At 45.6% G+C, this 21,328-nt stretch overlaps 1 protein-coding gene across 1 annotated transcript in view; it reads right to left on the bottom strand.

Moving 5' to 3' along the window:
• Positions 1–21,328, bottom strand: part of GTPBP8 (GTP binding protein 8) — a 385,924-nt gene that overhangs the window by 224,959 nt on the left and 139,637 nt on the right. The gene's annotated exons all lie outside the window — the stretch shown is intronic.

Here is a 21,328-nt window from a genome sequence, read left to right as displayed (position 1 = left end):
GCGCCACTCGAGTGCTCAGCAGGAGGCTGCTGAGGGGTTGCGTGGTGCGCGCCTCTCCTGCTGTTGCCCGGCCCTCTTCTCCTCATGTGGCTGGGCTCGAGCTGCGGCGCGTGCCCTGCGGCGAACCACGGTCTGTTGCGAACCGCGGTCTGTGTATCCCCGTATCTGAGTGCTGGGAATGGGGCTGCATCCCCATCACTGCATCCCTCCCCATCCCAACCCCCTCACACCACAGCTCCGTCATTGCATCCCTCCCCTGTCCCATCCCAGCCTGCCCCTCACACCTCACCTACCCATCCCAGCCCTGTACCTTACAGTGCTCTCCTACCCATCCTCTCTACCGCCTGGAGTCGCCACCCCCATGTCCCTCACCCCCCAAGCCCCTGCACCCCATTCACCTCCATACACTGCTGCACTCCCATTATATCCCTATATAACCCTGTTCCCCCCACATCCTCATGCACCTGTAGCCTTCTGCCTCCCCCTGCATCCTCATCCATTCCACATACCTCCTCTCTCCTTCACTGCCCCCTCTCACCCCAAGCCTGCTCTCAGCCTTAGCCTCTTTCCCTCCCCATCCTCTCTCCTCCACCTCCCCCCACTCCAAAATCTTTTTCCCTCCAACCCATCCTCCTCTCTTCCTGGCTGGGTGATTTAGGCAGCCCCTGGAAAAGTGTGTGAAAAAGTGTCTCTGTGTAGGCAAGTGTGTGCATGTATGTGTGTAAGAGACTGTGTGTGTCTTTGTGTAGGAAGATGCGTATATTGCTGCATATGTGTATACCTTTGTGAATAAAATTAGTAGCCTAACTCTTTGACTTTTATTCCTTTTGCTGGCTTGCACACACAAAAAGTGATGACATAAAACATGTGTATTCATTTCATAACAATTTTTTAAAAGAGAAGGGAACTCTAAAAGATATGTATTGTTTCTTAAAAAGTGAATGTTGACTAGTAATTGCAGAAGAGCCAATATATCATACATTTCTCCCAACCTCTGTCTAGCTACATTATAAACTCTTTGTTGCAGACTCTTTTTGTGTGTATATCCAGCACCTACGGCCCTGGAGCCCTGATCTTAGGTGGAGTCTCTAAGCACTAAACAACAATTGTAATAATAAATATATTTCCATATTATGTGTGAGTGCATGCTAGATGTGTACACATGAATACACGCGTGTATCTGCATGTAGGTTTGGGAGTGTGTCCATTTCTGTGGTTGTGCTCTATGGATTTGCATTTGGGCGTCGGGAGTGAGCCTTCAATGAACCCATTGCAGCTGTGATAATGTCTGGTCCTAATTCCACATGTAAAATTACAATAACATAGTGAACAAAAAACATGGAGCTGGTTACAAAAAATGGAAAGATGGGAGGGAAAGAATCATGAAAATCTTTGTGAAATTTCATTTTTTTAAAAATTACCCTTTTTGACTGTTTTGCTGCCAGCTGTAGCGTCCTGTAACAAATAAAACCTGAACTTAGCATAATATATCTGTCAAAACAATAAATATGACTGTTCGGGCCTTGCAGTGAAAATGAGCACGTGAGCGATGGTGGGGGGAAGCAAGCGATTGGGGTGGGGGAGGAAATGGAGTGAAGGGGTGGGGCTTCAGAGAAAGGGCGGGGCAGCAGACAGGGCAAGGGTGTTTGGTTTTCTGGAATTAGAAAGTTGGTAACCCTACTCCCCCTGCCCCCGCCCCCACCCCCCGCTGCTTCTCACACTTCTCCACCCACTCAGAGGCAGAGATGTGTGCACAGGGGGCACCTCAGAAGAGGGGGCTGAACAAGGCCAGGCCTTGCGGGGAGCAGGGGGTGGGGCCACAGTCCAGGTGCCAGTGCCCCCTTCCTACCACTTCTAGGGAGCTTCTGGCACTAAGGCCCAGCCTCCTCAAATGCAGGAGTCGCGCACTGCCTGTGCCAGTCAGTACCTGAGACACAGGCCAGTTATCAGGCAGCTGGATGACAACTGCAAGGACACCAGAGGTTGGGAGCTTCCCACACAGAGAAAGATGCATTTCAGGCCAGAAACAAGAATGATGTCTTAGGTGAAAGGGGTAAGATGTCCAATTTACTAGTGCCTCCCTGTTGACTCTGTTCCATAGCCTCTATAAGGCTGTCACTGGTAGGGTGGCCTGACAGCAACTGTGAAAAATCAGGACAGGGGGTGGGAGGGGGTAGGGAGGGGAAATAGGAGCCTATATAAGAAAAAGACCCAAAAATCGGGACTGTCCCTATAAAATCGGGACATCTGGTCACCCTAGTCCCTGGAGCTTCCCCCCTCAGTAACTGTTACAAGTGATCAGCAACAACAGCCTGGATCCTTGTACAGGAGACCAAAGACCTCTAGCACCACATTCCATAAATCTTCCGCTTCAGCTTCCAAACCCTGGGGTTGGGGGAAAATTTGTACCAATCCCTCTGATATTAGTCCAAATGTTACATGACTATCTTCCCCTCTAGTGGCCAGAGTCCTTGTGGAGATGTAAGGTCTAAAAGTGGTGGCAATGCTCCCCACCAGTGAAATATGCCTAGTGTTCAAGTATAAACAAGAATAAGCACATATGGAGTGCTTTTCATCTGTAGATCTCACAGCACTTTACAAGAGACAGGCCAGTATTATAATCTCCATTAAGAAATGGAGGCACAGACTAGTGAAGTGACTTTCCCATGGGTCACACAGTGAGTGAATGGTACAGCCAGGAATAGGCCTCAGGAGGACTCTCAGTCTTGTGCCTTATCTATTGGCCCACATCTGTTGCACCATCACCTGTGAAGTCCACACAACCATAGAGTCATTGCTGTGGGAAGCAAGGTTTAAAGCCAGATTTAGGCTAAATGCAAATTCCAGAGTAGTGTGAAGAATAAATGGAACGGTGTTGCTAATCTGGAGGGATGGGAAATGCTCTGAATTAAAATTCCATCAATTGCAAACAGGAGAAGCCTGGTAGAGAGACCTAAAGAAATGATCTGTGGCTGCCAGGGAAAGCAGGTATGGAGAGAGGCTTCCAGTAACAATGTTACAGGGCCAGTTGTGTTAGATAACCACTACTTGTGCCCTCTAAACCATGGCTAGACTCACTGTGTGTATGTGGGCACAAATCTCAGCTGAGACACCAACCATGACCCTCATGGCCTATAGGCACCAGCTCTAATGGGAACCTCTGCTGGTCCCAACCAGTAAGAACCACGCAAAGCTCCTCTTGGCTGAACGTTGCTCTTTCATCAACTTTGCAATTCTTGGCAAAGTTCATAGGGAGTTTCCACTAGACTATGATTCATTTAGTGAAATTGATCTTGGCCAGCGAGGGAGGGAAGCAGAGACAGACAGAGACACCACACACTTTGAGCAGAGAAAAGAACTGGGGAGTAGCCAGCGGTCGGCTGAAAGGCAAAAGGGACCTGTTCTACAAGATATGGGGCTTTTGTCAGCTTTGCTGGACAGTCCATTGGTTTCACAGTGAAGGCAGAAGGTTGAACCCATTGCAGACAGTGTGTATTTACAGACTAGCTAGCTCATGTCTCTAAAGCATTCTGGAGATGAAAGGCAGCTAAGTATCTTTTTTCTTACATAGACCCAGTTATTCTCGGCCATATTTAATAAATACACTGCCCAGGTGTTGGAGGCACCAAAACCCCAAAGATGGAGATTTCTGACAACCTTTCACGTTTTTCCATACACAAAGAGCAAAGTATTTCCCATCTGGGTGACCTTTATTGTAGATTGAGACCAAGTCAAAGGGAAGAAAGAAAGTCTCCCAGCAAGAGAGAATGACAGGTTTGTGCATCTCCCCATGTCTGCTCTGAAACAAACAGAAAACGTCTGCACATGATAGAGCCCTTAGAGATTTAACAGCTTGGCACAGCACACTGAAAACAAAGGCATAATACTGGCATAGCTAATTACAGCACACTTTTGACCTAGTAGCTATTCCAAATGTCATTGCTGGAGGGTGCCTACTATGGGACAGTGAGGGGAACCAAATGCTCAGGCCATCAGGGCTTCTTGTGAAGATGTACCAGCAATGCCTAGCTGTTGCACCCTGACTATATTATGGTTCTGCAACACCCATGTGATGCAAGGGCACATTCATCCCTGGTATAATCCCCACCTAAATAAATGGAGTTGCAGCAGGTCTAGCATCTCCTCCTACTTCTTTGCTCCACCCCCCTTTGTGGCCAATTTCTGGTGTGTTCTCTCCCCCCCACCCACCCACACCTGTCTACTTGGAGAGATCTCTCACATGAGTGAGGGAGCTTAGGTGTCATAGTGCTCTGCTTGCTTGGCATAAATCTAGGCCAAGCAAAAGCTGCTCCAGTCAGCCCCAGGGCCCCCACAGGCAGTCCCTGACATGCCTGTAGAGTTGCAGGGGATGTATCTTCTCTAGGAGATCTGACACTCTCCCCCAGAATGCTAGTTTCCTTACTGTGACTCTCCGATGCTAACATTAGCACCGTGCTGTTTCTGCTTGGTACCTGGCCCTTTGCCTGCTCCATCCTTGTTCACCAGCCACAGAAGCAGGAGCGAACAAGTGCTGTAGCAGCCACCTATTACTGGATGGGACTCCCTTAGAAGTTCAAAAAAAAGCTGCCTCAATCTGGTTGAGGCAGTACTGTTGAGAAATACAAGGCCCTTCCTTCATCTCCATCTCTCCCCATCCTTCCCAGGGCTGAGCCATCTGCTGTCACAGCAGTCTTGGGGCTGGACAATGCAGGTGGGAAGTCAAAAATCCAAGGAGTGGGGACTAAACAGTTGTCTTCACAGCACTAGACTCAGAAATATAGGGCTGGAGGGGACTTGGAGAGGTCATTTAGTCAAGGCCCCTGTGCTGAGGCAGGACCAAGTAAACCTAGATCCTTGACAGGTGTTTGTCTAATCTTTACTTAAGAAATGATAGGGATTCCCTAACCTTCCTTGGAAGCCTAGTCCAGAGTTTAACTACTCTTTTCCTTGCTGTAGATTAAGCCCATTTCTTGTCCTACCATCAGGAGCTGTAGAGAAAAGTTGATCACTCTCTTTATAAACAGCCTTTAACAGATGTGAAGACTTCTCAGGTTCCCCTCAGGTCTTCTTGTCTCAAGAAGAAACATACCCAGGTTTAAATGGTGTCAAAAGTCTTTCTAAAAATCAAGGTACATCATACATCTACTGCTCCTCCCCCTACTGCACTAGGCCAAAAATACTGTCAAAGAAGGAAACTAGGCTGGTTTGGCATAATTTGCTCTTGACAGATCCATGCTGCCTATTCCCTTATAACCCTATTATCCTCTAGGTGCTTACAAATGGACTGTTCAACAACATGTTCCTATATTGAAGTTAAGCCAAGGCTACAGCAACAGGCTCAAGGTACTCAGCATGTGTTCAACATTTCTCTTAAGCCCAATGTTGAGAACTTTGGCTGTGACAGTACCATTTATTTTTTCATTATTTTATTCACACTATCAGATTAGGCCAGTTCTTGATATAGTGCTCAAGACAGTTCACTACTGAATTCCATCGCACATCTTGGAGGAGAGTTAGCTTGGTTCCTCCCACTTTTTTCAGAGCAGCTGCTGCATGGTGGTTGTGATGGAAGTATTTTGCAATTTCAACACTGAAGTCTTGGGCTAGGAGGTGAATCAAATGAGCACTGCAAGCATATGTTATTAGCTTGGGACTCTTCACTCTCTAAATTTCTCCTCATCTTGGATACATTCGCAGCATTGTCTGTGACCAAGCTGCATACTAGACATTTGAATCCCCCCCCCCCCCCAGTTTGTTATAGCTTTTACTGCTACTTCTCGTAAGTATTCTGCTGTTTGTGCATTTCCTGATGTATCAATTGTTTCTGACAACAGAAGGGAATGGCTTCCTTACCCACAAGCACAAACAAAGTCATTGTGGACCGTGCTCCACTCATCAAGACTCAGGTTAACAATTTCACCCTCTAGACCTTTTGCATGCTGCTCAATTTCTCTTTCATACACTTTATCCAGTTATTTGCCTGCAACATCTGCTCTGTTGGGTGGACGGTATCCTGGTCTTAACGACTGAACCATTTTAATGAAGTGTGGGTTCTCAAATCATATGAAAAAGGAGAGTCTGTTGCATAACAAACCAGGCAATTTTCTCATCAATTACCTCCTTTCATAATCTGCTGGTTCTTATCTCCATCATCCAGAAACAGCCATAGACAAGGTTGTGTTCCCCCCCCCCTTTTGCTACAGGTGATATACTGTGGCTATATGACATACATGATATGACAAACACTATCATTGGCAGATAACTCTAAAACTATAGAAAATGGTGATCTTAAAGGTGGATAGTCTTCAGAATCCTGCATATTGAGGATGGATTCTCCTAAACAAAATAAGTCACTGTAGTTATTTAATCATCCTGTTTTTAGTATTACTCATTGCATTCACTGACACTCTGTACTACGTTAAAGGTGAAATTGTAAAAGGACGATCTGCCTATTTCAGCTATTTATTTTTATCACAACTGCATCTAAAATGCTAGTACCATTGAGTAACAACTATATTTTTTGCTCAAACATGAGAATTCAAGAATAGTCCAGAAGGAAGACAGGCAGTCCTTAAGAAACAAGTATGAAATTAAAAAAAAGTTTACCAACCTGAAGATCCTGCATGTTCAGTCATGTTCCTTTCATCATCTTCAACGGAGCTTCCTCCTGAGAAGGAACACCTCTCAGGATGTTGTTTCCTTTGGGCAACCAGGCCTTGCATTTCTTTGTTGCACTGTCTGCATTTTGCAGGCATGCCTGTCTTGTCCACTGTAACTCCTAGGTCCTTTTCCGCAGAACCTGTGGGTAAGAAGCTGGATATGAGTAAACAGTGTGCCCTTGTTGCCAAGGTGGCTAATGGCATTTTCGGCTGTATAAGTAGGGGCATCGCCAGCATATCGAGGGATGTGATTGTTCCCCTGTATTCAACATTGGTGAGGCCTCATCTGGAGTACTGCGTCCAGTTTTGGGCCCCACACTACAAGGATGTGGAAAAAACTGGAAAGCGTCCAGCGGAGGGCAACAAAAATGATTAAGGGACTGGAACACATGACTTATGAGGAGAGGCTGAGGGAACTAGGATTGTTTAGTCTGCAGAAGAGAAGAGTGAGGGGGGATTGGATAGCTGCTTTCAACTACCTGAAAGGGGGTTCCAAAGAGGATGGATCTAGACTGTTTCAGTGGTAGCAGATGACAGAACAAGGAGTAATAGGTCTCAAGATGCAGTGGGGGAGGTTTAGGTTGGATATTAGGAAAAACTTTTTCACTAGGAGGGTGGTGAAGCACTGGAATAGGTTACCTAGTGAGGTGGTGGAAGCTCCTTCCTTTGAGGGTTTAAGGTCAGGCTTTATAAAGCCCTGTCTGGGATGATTTAGTTGAGGATTGGTCCTGCTTTGAGCAGGGGGTTGACTAGATGACCTCCTGAGGTCCCTTCCAACCCTGATATTCTATGATAGAGAAACTTCATTAAAATATTCCCAAACTAGGAATATTTTACAGCCTGCTGCCATTATAGGTTCCCTTCTAGGAAGAGAATGGTATGGTAGATCTCAAATCAATGAAGGCTACACTCAGGAAGACCTCAAGACTTCTGGAATATGATGCTCAAAAACAGTTTCACTTTTGTTTCTACTGCCTGTCTCTTCCTTCTCACATTTATCTCCAGGACTTCTCCTTGTCCAGATCTATTCCACACCCAACAATCTTCTATTCATTGAACTTTTTGAAGTTTTGCATTTCTAGAGAGGTAAGGGATTGACTGTGTCCCTCTGCAAATCTGTGGACAATAGGATTGAGGTCTGTTATTTCTCACCCCTATATATTATTTAAAAACATTTTTTGCTGTTAAGTATGTTCTCTGGAGACATAAATCGAATTTGAGAACTGCAAAACTAAGCATCTCTGATGGCAGAGTCCCATTGGTTAGATAGAAAATTTAACCTAAATAATCTATACAGAAGCCCCTGAAACCCCATAAGATTCAGTCCCTAATCCATGAACTATTGGAACTCCTTTACAAAAACTTTTCTTAAATGTTACATGAATATATTCTCATACTATAGAATTACACTTTATAATCCCTATTCCATGAGGAGATCTTTGAGCTATAATGTATCTTAATTATAGGTTTCAGAGTAACAGCCGTGTTAGTCTGTATTTGCAAAAAGAAAAGGAGTACTTGTGGCACCTTAGAGACGAACCAATTTATTTGAGCATAAGCTTTCCTGAGCTACAGCTCACTTAATCAGTTGCAACCGATTAAGTGAGCAGTAACTCACGAAAGCTTATGCTCAAATAAATTGGTTAGTCTCTAAGGTGCCACAAGTACTCCTTTTCTTTTATCTTAATTATGACTATTCAGATGGTTTTTCCAACAAAAAACCTTTGAGCAAAATAAAAAAAATAAACCCGTTTTTAGAATTTTAAAAACCAAGCATTGATTTTTAATCCACCCTGTACTGAAGCAAAATAGGCACTGAACTCTGACTTCTTGAAGTCAATCATTAGCTCTCCTTCCCCACTAAGTTGAGGGCCCATGCTTTCCTTCACCTTTGTCTACTCCCAATGTATTAAAAGGAAATAACAGGTTCTTTATGTCCATTGCTAGGTGTAGCTCATTTTGTGCTGTAGCTTTTCTGATTGTCCCTTTATGTTTCCACTTTTTGTAGTATTCCTCCTTGCAATTCATCCATGTTTCCACTTTTTGTGGAATTCCTTTTTGATTTTCAGGTAAAGAAACTCCTGATGGAGCCCAATTGGCCTCTTACAAAGGAGAGATAGGAAGAATAGTATCAGGATAGTTTGTGGTTGTGCCTGGACTATCGTCTCCTTGAGAAACTGCAAGTTTTCCTGAACTCCTTTATCAATTAGATTGTCTTCCCATGGGACCTTACCAACTATCTGGAGTATATTAAAGTCTGCTTTTTGAAGTCCATTGTCCTTATTCTGCTGCTCTCATTTCCTTTCCTTAATATCATGAAATTTATCATCAGCCACTGTCACCCAAATGGTCTTCCACCATCAGATTCACAACCAATCCCTCCCTGTAGGTCAGAAAGAAGTCTAAAATGGCCACCCCCTGGTTACTTCCACCACTTTCTGAAACTAAGTTCTCTAATACATTCCAAGAGCTTAATGGAAATTGTGTTTTGCTGAATTAGGCCATGTTTACACTACCACTTATGTCAGCAAACATTATGTTGCTCAGGGGTGTGAAGAAATGCCCCGAGCCACAGTTTCACCAGCGTAAGGGGTAGTGTTCACAGTGCTGTCAGTGGGAGACCTTCTCCTACCAACATAATTAAGCCACCCCCCAACAAGAGGTGGTAGCTATGTCAACAAGAGAGCTCTCTGTACAGCTGTGCCACTGTAAGCTCTCTAATGTAGACAACCTTAGGTTTTGTAGGTAAAGTCCCCCATTACTACTAGGTCTTGTATTTTGGATATTTGTGTTATTTGTTCTAGAAATGTCTCATCCACATCCTCTTCTTGATTTGGTGGTCTTTTTTTTCCTCCTCCCCTAGAGACTTTCAACTGGTCTGCCTCTCACCATCTTTTGGACCTCAGAAAAAGCATATATATTCTTGATGCGTAATGTACCTCCCTTTTCCCCTGCCTGTCCTTCCTTGTCAAGCTATAGCCCACTGTACAAATATCCCAATCTGGAGATTTATCACTCCAAGTCTCTGATGCCAGTTAAGTCATAATTTAGCTTTACACTAACACTTCCAGTGCTTTCTGTTTAGTTCCCAGACACCTCGCAGTTGTGTATAAACATTGGAGATGTTTAGCAGATTCCCCCACTGATGTCAAGCATTCAGCACCAGAAAACCAGTCTCAGCCCCACAACATTTAAAAAAGGATGTTTAAAAGTGATAGATTGAGTTGGGCTTAATCTGGCTCTATTTTCGGTGGGCGCAGGAAATGGCCTGTTTTATTCCCCAGAAGGGGTTTTCCTTCTCCAAATCAGCAGCCTTCTATCTGCTTTCACACATGGACATTCAGTCCACTATGGTGCTCTCCCTCACAGTGGGACCTGGAGCAGATGTTCCTCAGTTCAACCCACTCAGCATGTGATTTATGAAGCATCTCAGAGGTCTCTTCTTCCCTCCCTCCATTTCCTTTTAGCAACTCTGGGATTTGGGTTTTTTTTTTTTTAATTAAAAGAGCACTCCAAGTTTCTTTAAGGCAGGTCCCCTTGATTTATTGTGTTCTAGTTTCAGGAACAAAAGGCTTTTCCCTCAAGTCTTTTGCTACTTTGAGTGGTGGTTTCCTGTTCTACCTCAACCTACCTTCAGGCAGAGGGGAGCAGAGGACCAAACCCAGGTCTTCCCCCAGCATCAGAGAACAGCAAAATTGGGCAGGGATAAGATGTTGGCAAGGGATAATGGACTCAATCCATCAAGAGGCTGAACTTTGTGCTGTGCTGCTTTTATACCATGTGTATTTCAGCAAAGTCAGTCTAGGATTCAGCCACATGCTAGATCTGGTCTGTCATCCCTGCATTTCACATGCTAGTTTAGATAAAGATACAAAGCAACCCAAACAAAGTAAACATCATGATAGTGGCATAGAATTGGCTATGAAAGCATCGCAAGAAAAAAAATCTGCAGGCCAGCTATGCCATAAATAACGCCACCAGATAGATAACCCTCCACTAAAGTTATGCAGTGGCATAATTCAATGTGAGCAAAACCATCTTTAACAGCCAGTGCCACCAACTTGGACAAGATCTCAACAGTAACCCTGTACCTACCGTTCTGCAGACAAGCATTGTATGTACACAGGAACCCCTGCAACAATGGCTGCAGAGCAGAACAGAGTGGGCTCCTCCTAGTCAACATACAGAAAGCACCAACAACCCTGAAAGCACTCCCTTCCTCCATAAAGCACTAGACTCAAGGATCCAAACCAGAATCCAACTGGAGACAACTTACTCCTATAAAATCACCACATGCAAGTCTCTACAACCTTCTGACCAGTGGGTTATCACCAAAAATGGAATGATGCCCAGGTTACTGGACCAACATTAAAAAAACAAAAAAAAACCCACAGTCAACAGGGAAGAAAAAAAGATTTCAAGAAGTCCCTGCACAAAAGGAGGGCACTAAGACAGTGATTCTCAACATTTTCCATAGTGTGACCCCTGGTTAAGAAGAGTGTCAGGACCTACCACCAATCTAACCTTAAAGGGAAGCTGGCTGCAACTCCTTGGAACCTGTTATGGCCTCCCGGTTGAGAGCCCAGGCATTAGCTGACATCTCCCCACAGTGAAATGGGCAAAGCTAAGTCAGACTAACCAAATACAGATTTGCTCTATGAACTGCAAACTATAAAGCGCTATAAAGCCAATATGACAAAGGAGAGAGCAGGACAAACATGTTTCTTATTCTAGGTCCAAAATGGGGAGGAGGGTGTTAAAAAAATACACAGTTCCTTGAATTAACAGAAACACCTCCCTTTTATAAGTGTTGAGGAGACACTGTACCTAATCCTAGGTGAGAGGTGGTCTACAACAGACAGCACCACACAACAGCCAACCATCAAATCATGAATGTGCAGCAAAATCAAAATGAATCAAACCCACAAACACAGATCTGGGGTCACAGATCTAGCCAAGTGCCCCTGCCAGCCACACACCAGACTGTTGTGAGGGGAATCAAAGCATTTGGAGCTTGATTGAGTCCGGCCACTGCCCCAGCCTAGGGGCTCCCTAAGCACAGGCTCAAGGTCCGGACCTGCTGTCTAGTACCTCACCCTGAAAGCTGCCATCCAGCTACCTAGGCTCAAGATGCAATGCTGACTCCCAAGATACCCCACTTGCTTAGTATCCCAGCAAAACTCTCTCAGGGGGCTCACAGTAACTGATTAACAGGTTTCAGAGTAGCAGTCATGTTCGTCTGTATCCGCAAAAAGAACAGGAGTACTTGTGGCACCTTAGAGGCTAACAAATTTGAGCATAAGCTTTCGTGGGCTAAAACCCACTTCATCGGCTGCAAGCAGTGGAAAATACAGTAGAAAAGATTATACACACACAGAACATGAAACGATGGGTGTTGCCATACATGATCGTTACAGTGATCAGTTATGGCAACACCCATCGTTTCATGTTCTGTGTGTGTATAATCTTTTCTACTGTATTTTCCACTGCTTGCAGCCGATGAAGTGGGTTTTAGCCCATGAAAGCTTATGCTCAAATTTGTTAGCCTCTAAGGTGCCACAAGTACTCCTGTTCTTTTTGTGATTAGCACATATATGATAGCCTCAGCAAAGTGTCTCTCTAAAGCACAAGAGATCACAGCTCAAACAGAAAAACATCCTAACCACAGAGCCCCTCAATAGCTCCCCCTGCCCTTGGGAGCCAGTGGAGGGCCATCTGGGCTCAGGTAAGCAGGCAGGCCGGCCCGCCCCCCATCTTACACAGGCCCCACATACTGGAATGATTCCCTTTTCCTCTGAGCTGGAGATAAAATGGCTAACAACCCCTTTTTAAGCTTTCAGCCCCCTTGGTCAGATGGCCCCCTTGCCACCTTCCTCACGTAATCACGCCCCCCTCCAGTGACTTGATTGCCAAGGTGACCTCTCCCTCGTCAAGCCAGTTCTCTTGGTTAGGAGCCAGCCTATATTTAATGCTATTCCCTTTCAATGGAAGGGCACTTAACATTAACAACTCTTTTGCCACCAGCCTTTGAAATTTCAGTGCAAAATGGAGGCAAACCTGATGATAGAAAGGGCCAAACTTTAAAAATGAATGTATCTTTACCAAACTGAAAACTTCAGAGAGGCATTCATGCTACAGCAGTCTTTCATAGTAATTCTTAGTATGTCATACAAAGCAAAGGGCACTATGAGAACACACCCCTTCTCAGCAGGAGAAGTGGAAACCTAGCAGGAGTATTAACACTAAGTGGAAGAGAGATGCAGCAAGCAGGAGCCAATTACAAAACAGCTGCTTTAGGGATGCCAAATTTGAAAGGCCAGTCAGAGGAAAGGTGTGCTGGGAAAAGATGCCTGTAACAAGGCAAGCCTGCAGCAAAGAGTGTGCAGTTCTAAGAGATGGGACTATGGGTTGTACACTACCCATGTATTGTAGGCATTGCTATCTTCTGAATTGGAGAAGAGTTGGTTAGCAAATTTGTGGTTTTGTCTCTATAAAAGCTTATGAGACAGTAACCAAACAATCAGGAATCAATTCAGTTAAACACAGCATCCTCTGGCCTGGTAATAATGACAACACTGTAGGCTTGGCATAGCCTATTTCATCAGCAGATCTGCAAGCAACTTACAAATACTAATTAAACTCCATAATATCCCTGGGAAGCAGGTGAGCTTTGTTATCCCCATTTCACACAGAGGAAACTGAGGTACAAAGCAAGGAAGTTACTTTCCCAGGGTTCTGCAGCTAGGGTTGGAACCTGAGAGTCCTACCACCCAATTCGCTGTGCTCACCAGGAGATCACATTAACTCCCTAGATACGAGGCAGGATCTGAAGAGACGATCTACCACCAATGACCACATAAAAATGACCCTGTGACAGAGGTCAGGCTCACCTGTTAACTCCCTGCACTTTGATCACTCTGGCACTAATTAGCTCCCTCAGAGAGGGCTGATTAGCTAATCACATTTCATTCCCCAATCAGGATAGCAGGCTGGGTGAGCTAAAGGATTAATTAGCCCAATAGCTGTAGACTGATGAAAAGGCACAAGGCGGCCATGTACAGGGGAGGGTAAGCAGTGCTAGCTGAGTCTAGTATCAGAGAATGCTCCAGCAAGAGATCTCTTCTCGGACCCTGGGAAAAGGGCTGTGGAGTCAAGGGATATTGTAACTAGTATTGCTGCACAAAACTGTAAAGGTGTTTGTGGAGGGAACAAACAGCACAGTGGGGATACCCAACCAGTGGAGTCTGAGTAGGTTTCTGAGCTGTAAGAAGGGAGGAGCAGATTGTTCTCAGCTACAGACTCCAGTAAGAGACCATTCAATGAGTCTGATCTTGGGTGGTTATTTCTTGTTTTTAAAAGGGCAGAATCATCCTCTTAGCCTCCCCTTTGCCTGCAGCTCTGAGTTAGAATCCATCTCTGCTTTTCCTTCAGATCTGGCTGTTGGAAACATGGATGTGGAACAACTAGAGATCCATGCTCCCTTTGCATATGGTCTATGTTTAACCTACAGAGAGTCTTGTATCTTTTTGGTTCAAGATCCCCCTGTTGCAATTGGCTAATGCTAGCTGACTCCCCAGATTCCCCTCTGACTGTACATTGAAACAGGGCTCCTGCAATAGAATGAGCTCCTTCCCTCCTTTTTCCCCAGCTGCTCTCAAACAGGTTAGCTCTCAGCCATCCAAGCCAGCCATATTCCATACTTCTCCCCATTTCAGAAACAACTGCAGAATACAAGAAAAAGAAGTGGTGTGACAATCCAGAATAAAGCGCAGCAATGAACTGTCAGCCAATTGTCCCTCTGTTCCCCCCCCAGCATGAGTCTCTATCATTTGAGTCAGACTACCACTAGGATTCCATCACTCAGGCATACCCATATTTCTCAACCTTCAGCCCTGCCAATGTGTAAACTCCAAGTGCGGGGGGGGGGGGGGAGAGAGAGGGACAAAGGACTGAAATGTGAAACACCCATGTTATGTTTTTTAACCTCAGTTATAGTGCAATATGCAACAAAAAACCTGTTTTTAATGCATGTTTCTCATTCTGTAAATTAAATCAGCTTTAAAAAAAAAAAAAAAAAAACACACCTAGAAAAGAGTCCCACTTTATTTAACCAAAAGCCTGCTCCTCTGCCCCTAGTTGGGGCATCATCATGATTTGAATCCAGGACTTCCAGACAGGCAGCACAAACTTGCTGCCAAACAAGCTACAGGAGTAACTTACTTTTCTTGTAGACCAGCCAGTGGGATACAGAATTACCTGGCAGACAGCAACAATAGGTTGGGATCAGGACTCCTTGGTTCTATTCCTGGCTCTGACAGGAAAACATTGAGCAGCAGTTACAGAGTGGGTAGGCAAGGATATGGACTTGACAAGCTTATTTTGAAAGGAGATGGGGCTGAGTGGATAAGACTTGAGCCTGTCATTAGAGACTTGGGTGAGATTCTCAGCTCTGCGCAAAATATCATTACTCAGCTTCTCATTTAGCTTACTTGTGCAACAGGGGAAAGGATACTTGCTAGCCTGCTAGGATAACTGTCTGGAGTCATAGGTGCCGACTTCTGCTGGGTCCGGGGGTGGGGTGTGGGGGGGTGTCCTCAACCCCCCCTTCCCCAAGTCCCCACCCCGACTCCACCCCATTCCAACCCCTTCCCCTGAGCGCACTGCATTGCCACTCCTCCCCCTCCCAGAGCTTGTTACGCCACAAAACACCGGTTTTGTGGCAGCAAGCACTGGGAGGAGAAGTGGGGACATGGAGCACTCAGGGGAGGAGGAGGCAGAGGTGAGGCAGGCGGGAGCTTGGCTGCCAATGGGTGCAGAGCACCCACCAATTTTTCCCTATGGGTGCTCCAGCTCTGCAGCACCCAGAGTCAGCACCTACGTCTGGAGTTGCTCAGAACTGAGAGTGCGTAACAGGGCTGACTCACCTCTCATGAGCACCCCCTTAAGTGCATGTGCCTGCATTCTCCGTCTTTCAGCTTGTCCCTGCTCTGGGATAGGGCAGTGCCCCAGAGTTCCCTCCCTGAAGACAATGTCTTCACCCTCTTGAGCTTTCTGACTGCAGCTCTCCAGCTAGGCCACTATAGTTCAGTTCCCTCTCTGGGGTGCCTCAATATCCAGACCTCTGCTCCCATAGCTAATGGGGGTACCCAGCCCACCCATTACTCCAGGTCCCAGCCCCAGGACCCTGTAGATAGTTAAAGGGACACAACAGATGACTGCTATGTCCCCACAGCCCTACACCATCTTCACCCATACCTCAGGGCCTTGTCTTAATGGAGTCCAAGCAACCAGCACAGGGCACGCACTCTCCCCCTCCACCAGCCACACTACTACAGTTCCAGCAAGTAACTGAATGTCTAGTGGCCCTGCAGCTCTTCTTATACTAGGCTGCTGGGCCCTGATTGGTTGTGTGGGACACAACCACTCTATGCATCTTGGAGGACCCTCTCCACTGCCCTTTTTTGGGGGCAGGGTGTGGCAGGGCCACGAGGCCTCCAGAAGGGGGCATCAGAGGGTCTGGATAACCCCATCACAGAGTGCCTATCTCAGGGCAGACTGTCAGAAAAACAGGCAGACACCCCAAACTAGTGGTGTGTTCTAGAATTAGATTTCACCAAGCCAGTGACAAATGTGAACTCCTGGGTCACTATACCAATCTTACCATGGAGTCACAGACAGTCCCCTTAGACTCTCCAGTCTAACTTGCCACCCAGACAAACTGGACTTTGTGAATAAAGGTCCCTAACCTCCCTCCCCCCCCCCAAAAAAAAAAATCACACCACATCAGGTTGCTCCCAGTCCCAAAGGGCAAGCCACTTACCTCAGATCCATTGGTACTCCAGATCTTACACCAAAGACAATGCTGGTAGCGAATTCTATTGTAAACTAACTATCGGTTTATTAGCCAAGAAAAAGAAATAAGAGTTATTGCAAGGTTAAAGCAGATAAAAAAATTATTAACAGGTGAATCACAGTTTGTAGGTCTAAATGGAAGCAGTGATGGAATAAACTGCTAGTTTCCCAAAAGTGTTTTCAGGATACCCAGATTGTCTTGGGGGATCTTGGTTTTGAATCTGGTATCCTCCTCTGTAAGAGTTCAAACAGTCAGAGATACAGGATCTTTCTTGAATACATATTTATAGCTTCTTCCAACAGAAAACAAGCCGACAGTCTCTCTACTCACACGGGCTTTTGCTGTGATGATGGTGAGTGAGGAATGCACTTGATCATCACACACAACGACCACTTGCTTTGAAATTAGCATTTTCTGTTACAGTTCTTCATTTGCATTCCAAAGGGTTTCTTTCTCCTTTGATGAGTTATTTAGTTACAGGGGTATACACAATGTAAATGTTTGCGATTATATTATAATGGGATATAAATAAGTGAAAACAATGCAAATAACATCCCATTCGTTTTCATGAAGTTTAAACACCCAATACACTCTTACACCATCTAACCATTACTTGATCTATACTAATACACAAGCGAATTTGCCTGAGGCTCAGGCATGAGCTGGCACCGGGCCTGTCAGTATCACAATGGTATGAAGCCTTCTTTAACAACAAGGATACACAAAAATGTAAACAGCTCATAAGGGTGACATTTGAATGTGTGACCTCCTGGCTCCCAGCTCAGTGCACTTTCCCCATGAAGTCTAACCTACTGCTTTTGCCAGCAACCAACCTCTCTCATAACCAGCTCAGAGCTGTCTGTTATTTACAGCTGGGTGTGCAACCCTGCATAAGTCAACCCACATTAGATCTTGGGCCTTCTTATGTGCAATTTTTTCATGGAGGAATTGTGCTCTGAGGGACAACAGTGTCCCCTGTCACCAACGATGCTAGTGGCCTAGCTAGAGAGCTGCTGCAGCTAGGCAGTAGGGCATGGAAAGATGGTAAGAAACTCAACGGGTACATAAGTGGTCAAGTAAATAACTCAGCTGGTGGCTAACTCACAGCCTTTGATGGGACTGCTGCACATGCAGCACCAGAATCAGGTCCTGTGGTCTCTTTCTTGATGTCAGATTGCCCCTTCCCCTCCTTTAGGAGCAGAAAGAAAGGAAAGGAAACATAACACTTTTAGACGAGCGGGTGAGAGAATTCTTAGTGCTTAAGAACATTTAATGGAAACCAGCTGCCGGAGTGAGACCAAAGGGTTGGTCATGCTGGGGTATTGTTCCTAAGGTTACTCTGGAGCAGTGGTTCTCAACCTATTAATCATTGTGGGCCGCAGGTTGAGAACCACAGCACCCCCCAAGTCCCCCCCATAAATCCATATGCCCAGCACCCCCTGCGCAGAGACCCCTCCACAGAGTGGGGCCAGGAGCGGAGCCCTGGGCGTGGGGCTGGGCAGCTGGGACCCAGACCCAGAACCCACCAAGCACGGGGTCGGGCAGCCAGGCCCTGCCGAGCGTGGGACCAGGCAGCCAGGCCCTGGTCACCGCTAAGCGCGGGGCCAGGCAGCTGAGACCCAGACCCCGGACCTCACTGCATGCTGGGCAGGGCAGCTGGGACCTGGATTTTTTTTTTTTTTTTAAGTATGCAGCTGCAGGATGAGAACCACTGCTCTGGAGGTACCTGCTGAGGAAGAGGGAGGGGGATGGTAGAGAGACTGTGCAGTGAAAAGGAGGAAAGGTGATGGGCGATGTTTTCCCAGGCATTTTACCTCAGAGCTCTGAGAGGCTCCCTCCCCTCACTGTTTAAAGGAGCTGCTCTTGGAGAGGAGCCTTTTGGGACAAAATGAGATGGCGAAAGAGAGAATAAACACAGGGTGAGGGGGGATGTACGTGACAGAAAGAGAGTGGGTGGACTGAAGGAAAGAGCATCCCAAAGTTCAGTGCACAAGACAAAAAGCCAGGGCCTGCCCTGTGCCCCCTTCCGGTCCTCCTCAAATCCAGACAGCTGCAATTTAGATGTAACCGATACACAGACGGCTGTTCGCCCAAGTCAATGTTCCCTCGCTTCCTCCTGATCCGTCAGGCTGTCTCTAATGTGCCCAGACCTGTGGTAACTGCCAAACCCAAGGAGAGTTCTGAGATAGCCAACACATGAACAAACATACAAATGAGTGCTCTGTGGCTGCAAACCTTTGGTGAAACTATATAGTGGGAAGAGGAGCCTAGTGGGGCAGATAGAACTGGGTGGAATAGAATAGAGAGTGCTTTAAACTAGTTCTTCCTCACCTAAGAATAATCAACTCCTACTAATGCCAGGCAATGCCAAGGCCTTGCAACCCCATCACCTTGAAGTCCAGGAGAGAGTCTCATTTCCCTACTGCTGTGCCAACTCTATCTCCTGTGCAATGAGGCCTTGCACCCATCAAATCATTGGTCTCTCCCTGTGCTTTCACCAGATCCTACTTGGCATGCTTTGGGGTACAGATCACAACCTCCATTGGTGCCTTTGACCTGAGGTCATAGCTCAAATGCTTCCTCTCTTAGGTGCATTTGCCTTTGTCGACTCTTAATTCGCAGCTTTGGAAACAAAGGTCTGGACATGGTAAACAGGCAAACCTTGTGAGTTCTGTGCCCAAGAACAGAAATGCAATCTGTCAATAGACGAAATATATGGAAATTCAGATACCCAACTATCCCTTTCAGAGTTTAAAAAAAAAAAATTTCAACAGAAGAGATGCTCCAAATCAGGAAAGGGTAAAGTACGAGGGGGGTATATGTAGCTCTGAAACTGTAATGCTGTATTAGGACTGCTTGAAATTTAGGCAGATTTTCTCCTTCCATTCGATTTCTTTAGAATGGTAGTTTTCAACCTGTGGTCCATGGACCACTGTGGGTCCACAGATTATGTTTAAGATTGCCAAAGGATTCCTCCATTTGAAAATTTTTAGGGGTCTGCAAATGATAAAAGATTGCTAACCACTGCTTTAAATGAAACACGCCTTTCAACTAGAAAATTTGGTTCTGGTCTATAGTGCTTGTATGTCATCTCTCCTAGTCCCTGTGGAAGACAAATATTTAAAAGAGATGTCTTGCCAACCCCCAAAATTCAAAAATCATGAGCCAGGCACCCCCAAAACCATGAGATTGGCTTAAAAATCAATAAATCTGGGGGTCTTTTTGCCTTCTGGTGTTTGAGCTACTAGATTTTCTGATTTCTAGGTGTACAAATACATAAAAAGTAGCAGTCTCTTCCCTGAAGCATTTACCCTATAACTAGACAAGAGTGAGAGGGGAAAAGGGGATGTAGAGAGTTGAAGGGTGGTAGTAGAGGCAGGAATAGGACCCATGTTTTTTTGATTACTAGGCCACTGCCTTACTCACTGAGCCAGGCTGCCTAGTGAAATACCAGTCCTGCCTTATCTACAGTAATGTTCTCACTGTTTGCTGCCATCAGTGAAGTTGCAGCACTGCAAGAGCAATAGTGGGAAATTTAAAGAAAACCTCAGCCTATATGTGGGTGGCTACATTTCCCCATAGCAGTTGGCCAAAACCGTAGAATGGGTGGCATATTTGGGCACCAAAATCTAGAAAAGAGAAGTCTAAAAAGCGTGAGTCTTAGAAGCAGGAATGCTGTGGTGGGCTCCAGTGTGGATATGATTTTCTGTTCAATCTCCTCATTGTAGCTCAGAGGACAGTAAATTATGACTGAAACAGTTAACTACTGGTCTAATATTTCTTAGTGGTGCTCCTGAAGTTGGAAAGAGTGCTGCATAGTGGAGTTATGTAAGGCCAATTAGGGGTGAAGGGATTTTTGTAAGCATGAAGCTAATGTGAAATAATTTGTGTCTTGAGCCCTACCTAACAACCCCCTTTCCCAGCAATAATAAAACACCTTCTTTTTCAGTTTGTCATCTTGTGAAGAAGATGGCATACTGCTTCAAACACAGCCATGGGTCAAAACTTACCCCCCTGCTGGGGCTTTAGCTTTATCCACAAAATCCAGCCCAAGCCTTCTCCCCAGACTTGGTTGCTCTTCCTTGATGACTGCTCAGCCCACACTCTAGGTCTTCTGTGGGTAGCCCATTGCTTATATCTGGATGGGGTAATGAGTCATCTCGAATAGAGTCAGCAGAGCCCACTTAGCATTTCCAACAGGATAACCATTTGTTAAGAAGGTACTTATTTTTTCAGGAACACACTGCCAGCCTATTGCACACCTGCACAATGGTTGATAACAAATTAAAGCTCTAACTGCTCAGATCATTATGATACTACAAATGTGTAACTGCATCCTTACGGGTCAAATCCTGCAAAAGTTACTCTTGTGCATATGCAAAAAGAAAAGGAGTATTTGTGGCACCTTAGAGACTAACCAATTTATTTGAGCATAAGCTTTTGTGAGCTACAGCTCACTTCATCGAATGCAATATGCATATGCTTACTCCCATACAGCGTCCCATTCAAGCCAACAGGCGTCTGCATGGGGGCAAGGATACATGCTGTAATAAGTGATGGCAGGAGCAGTCTCTATGGTAGCATCAGTAAGGTAGTTTGTCTAGTAGTTAAAACAGGGAGCCAAGTCTCCTGAGTTCTGTTCCCAGCTTTACCATTAACTCATGGTGTGACCTTGGGCAAGTCACGTCTTTGCTTTGTGCCTCAGTTTTCCCATCTGTAAAACTAGCTGTGGATCTGTCCCCAGTCTTCCTCAAGTTCAGGGCTGTGTCTCTTTAAATTCAGGCTCCTCTCTAATGTAGATAGAATGTAAGCAACA

The sequence above is a fragment of the Eretmochelys imbricata genome, chromosome 1 (genome assembly GCF_965152235.1).
Source record: "Eretmochelys imbricata isolate rEreImb1 chromosome 1, rEreImb1.hap1, whole genome shotgun sequence".
Lineage (NCBI taxonomy): Eukaryota > Metazoa > Chordata > Testudines > Cheloniidae > Eretmochelys > Eretmochelys imbricata.
The sequence above is the reverse complement of the archived record's forward strand: the minus strand, read 5'-3'. Positions and strand labels throughout refer to the sequence as shown.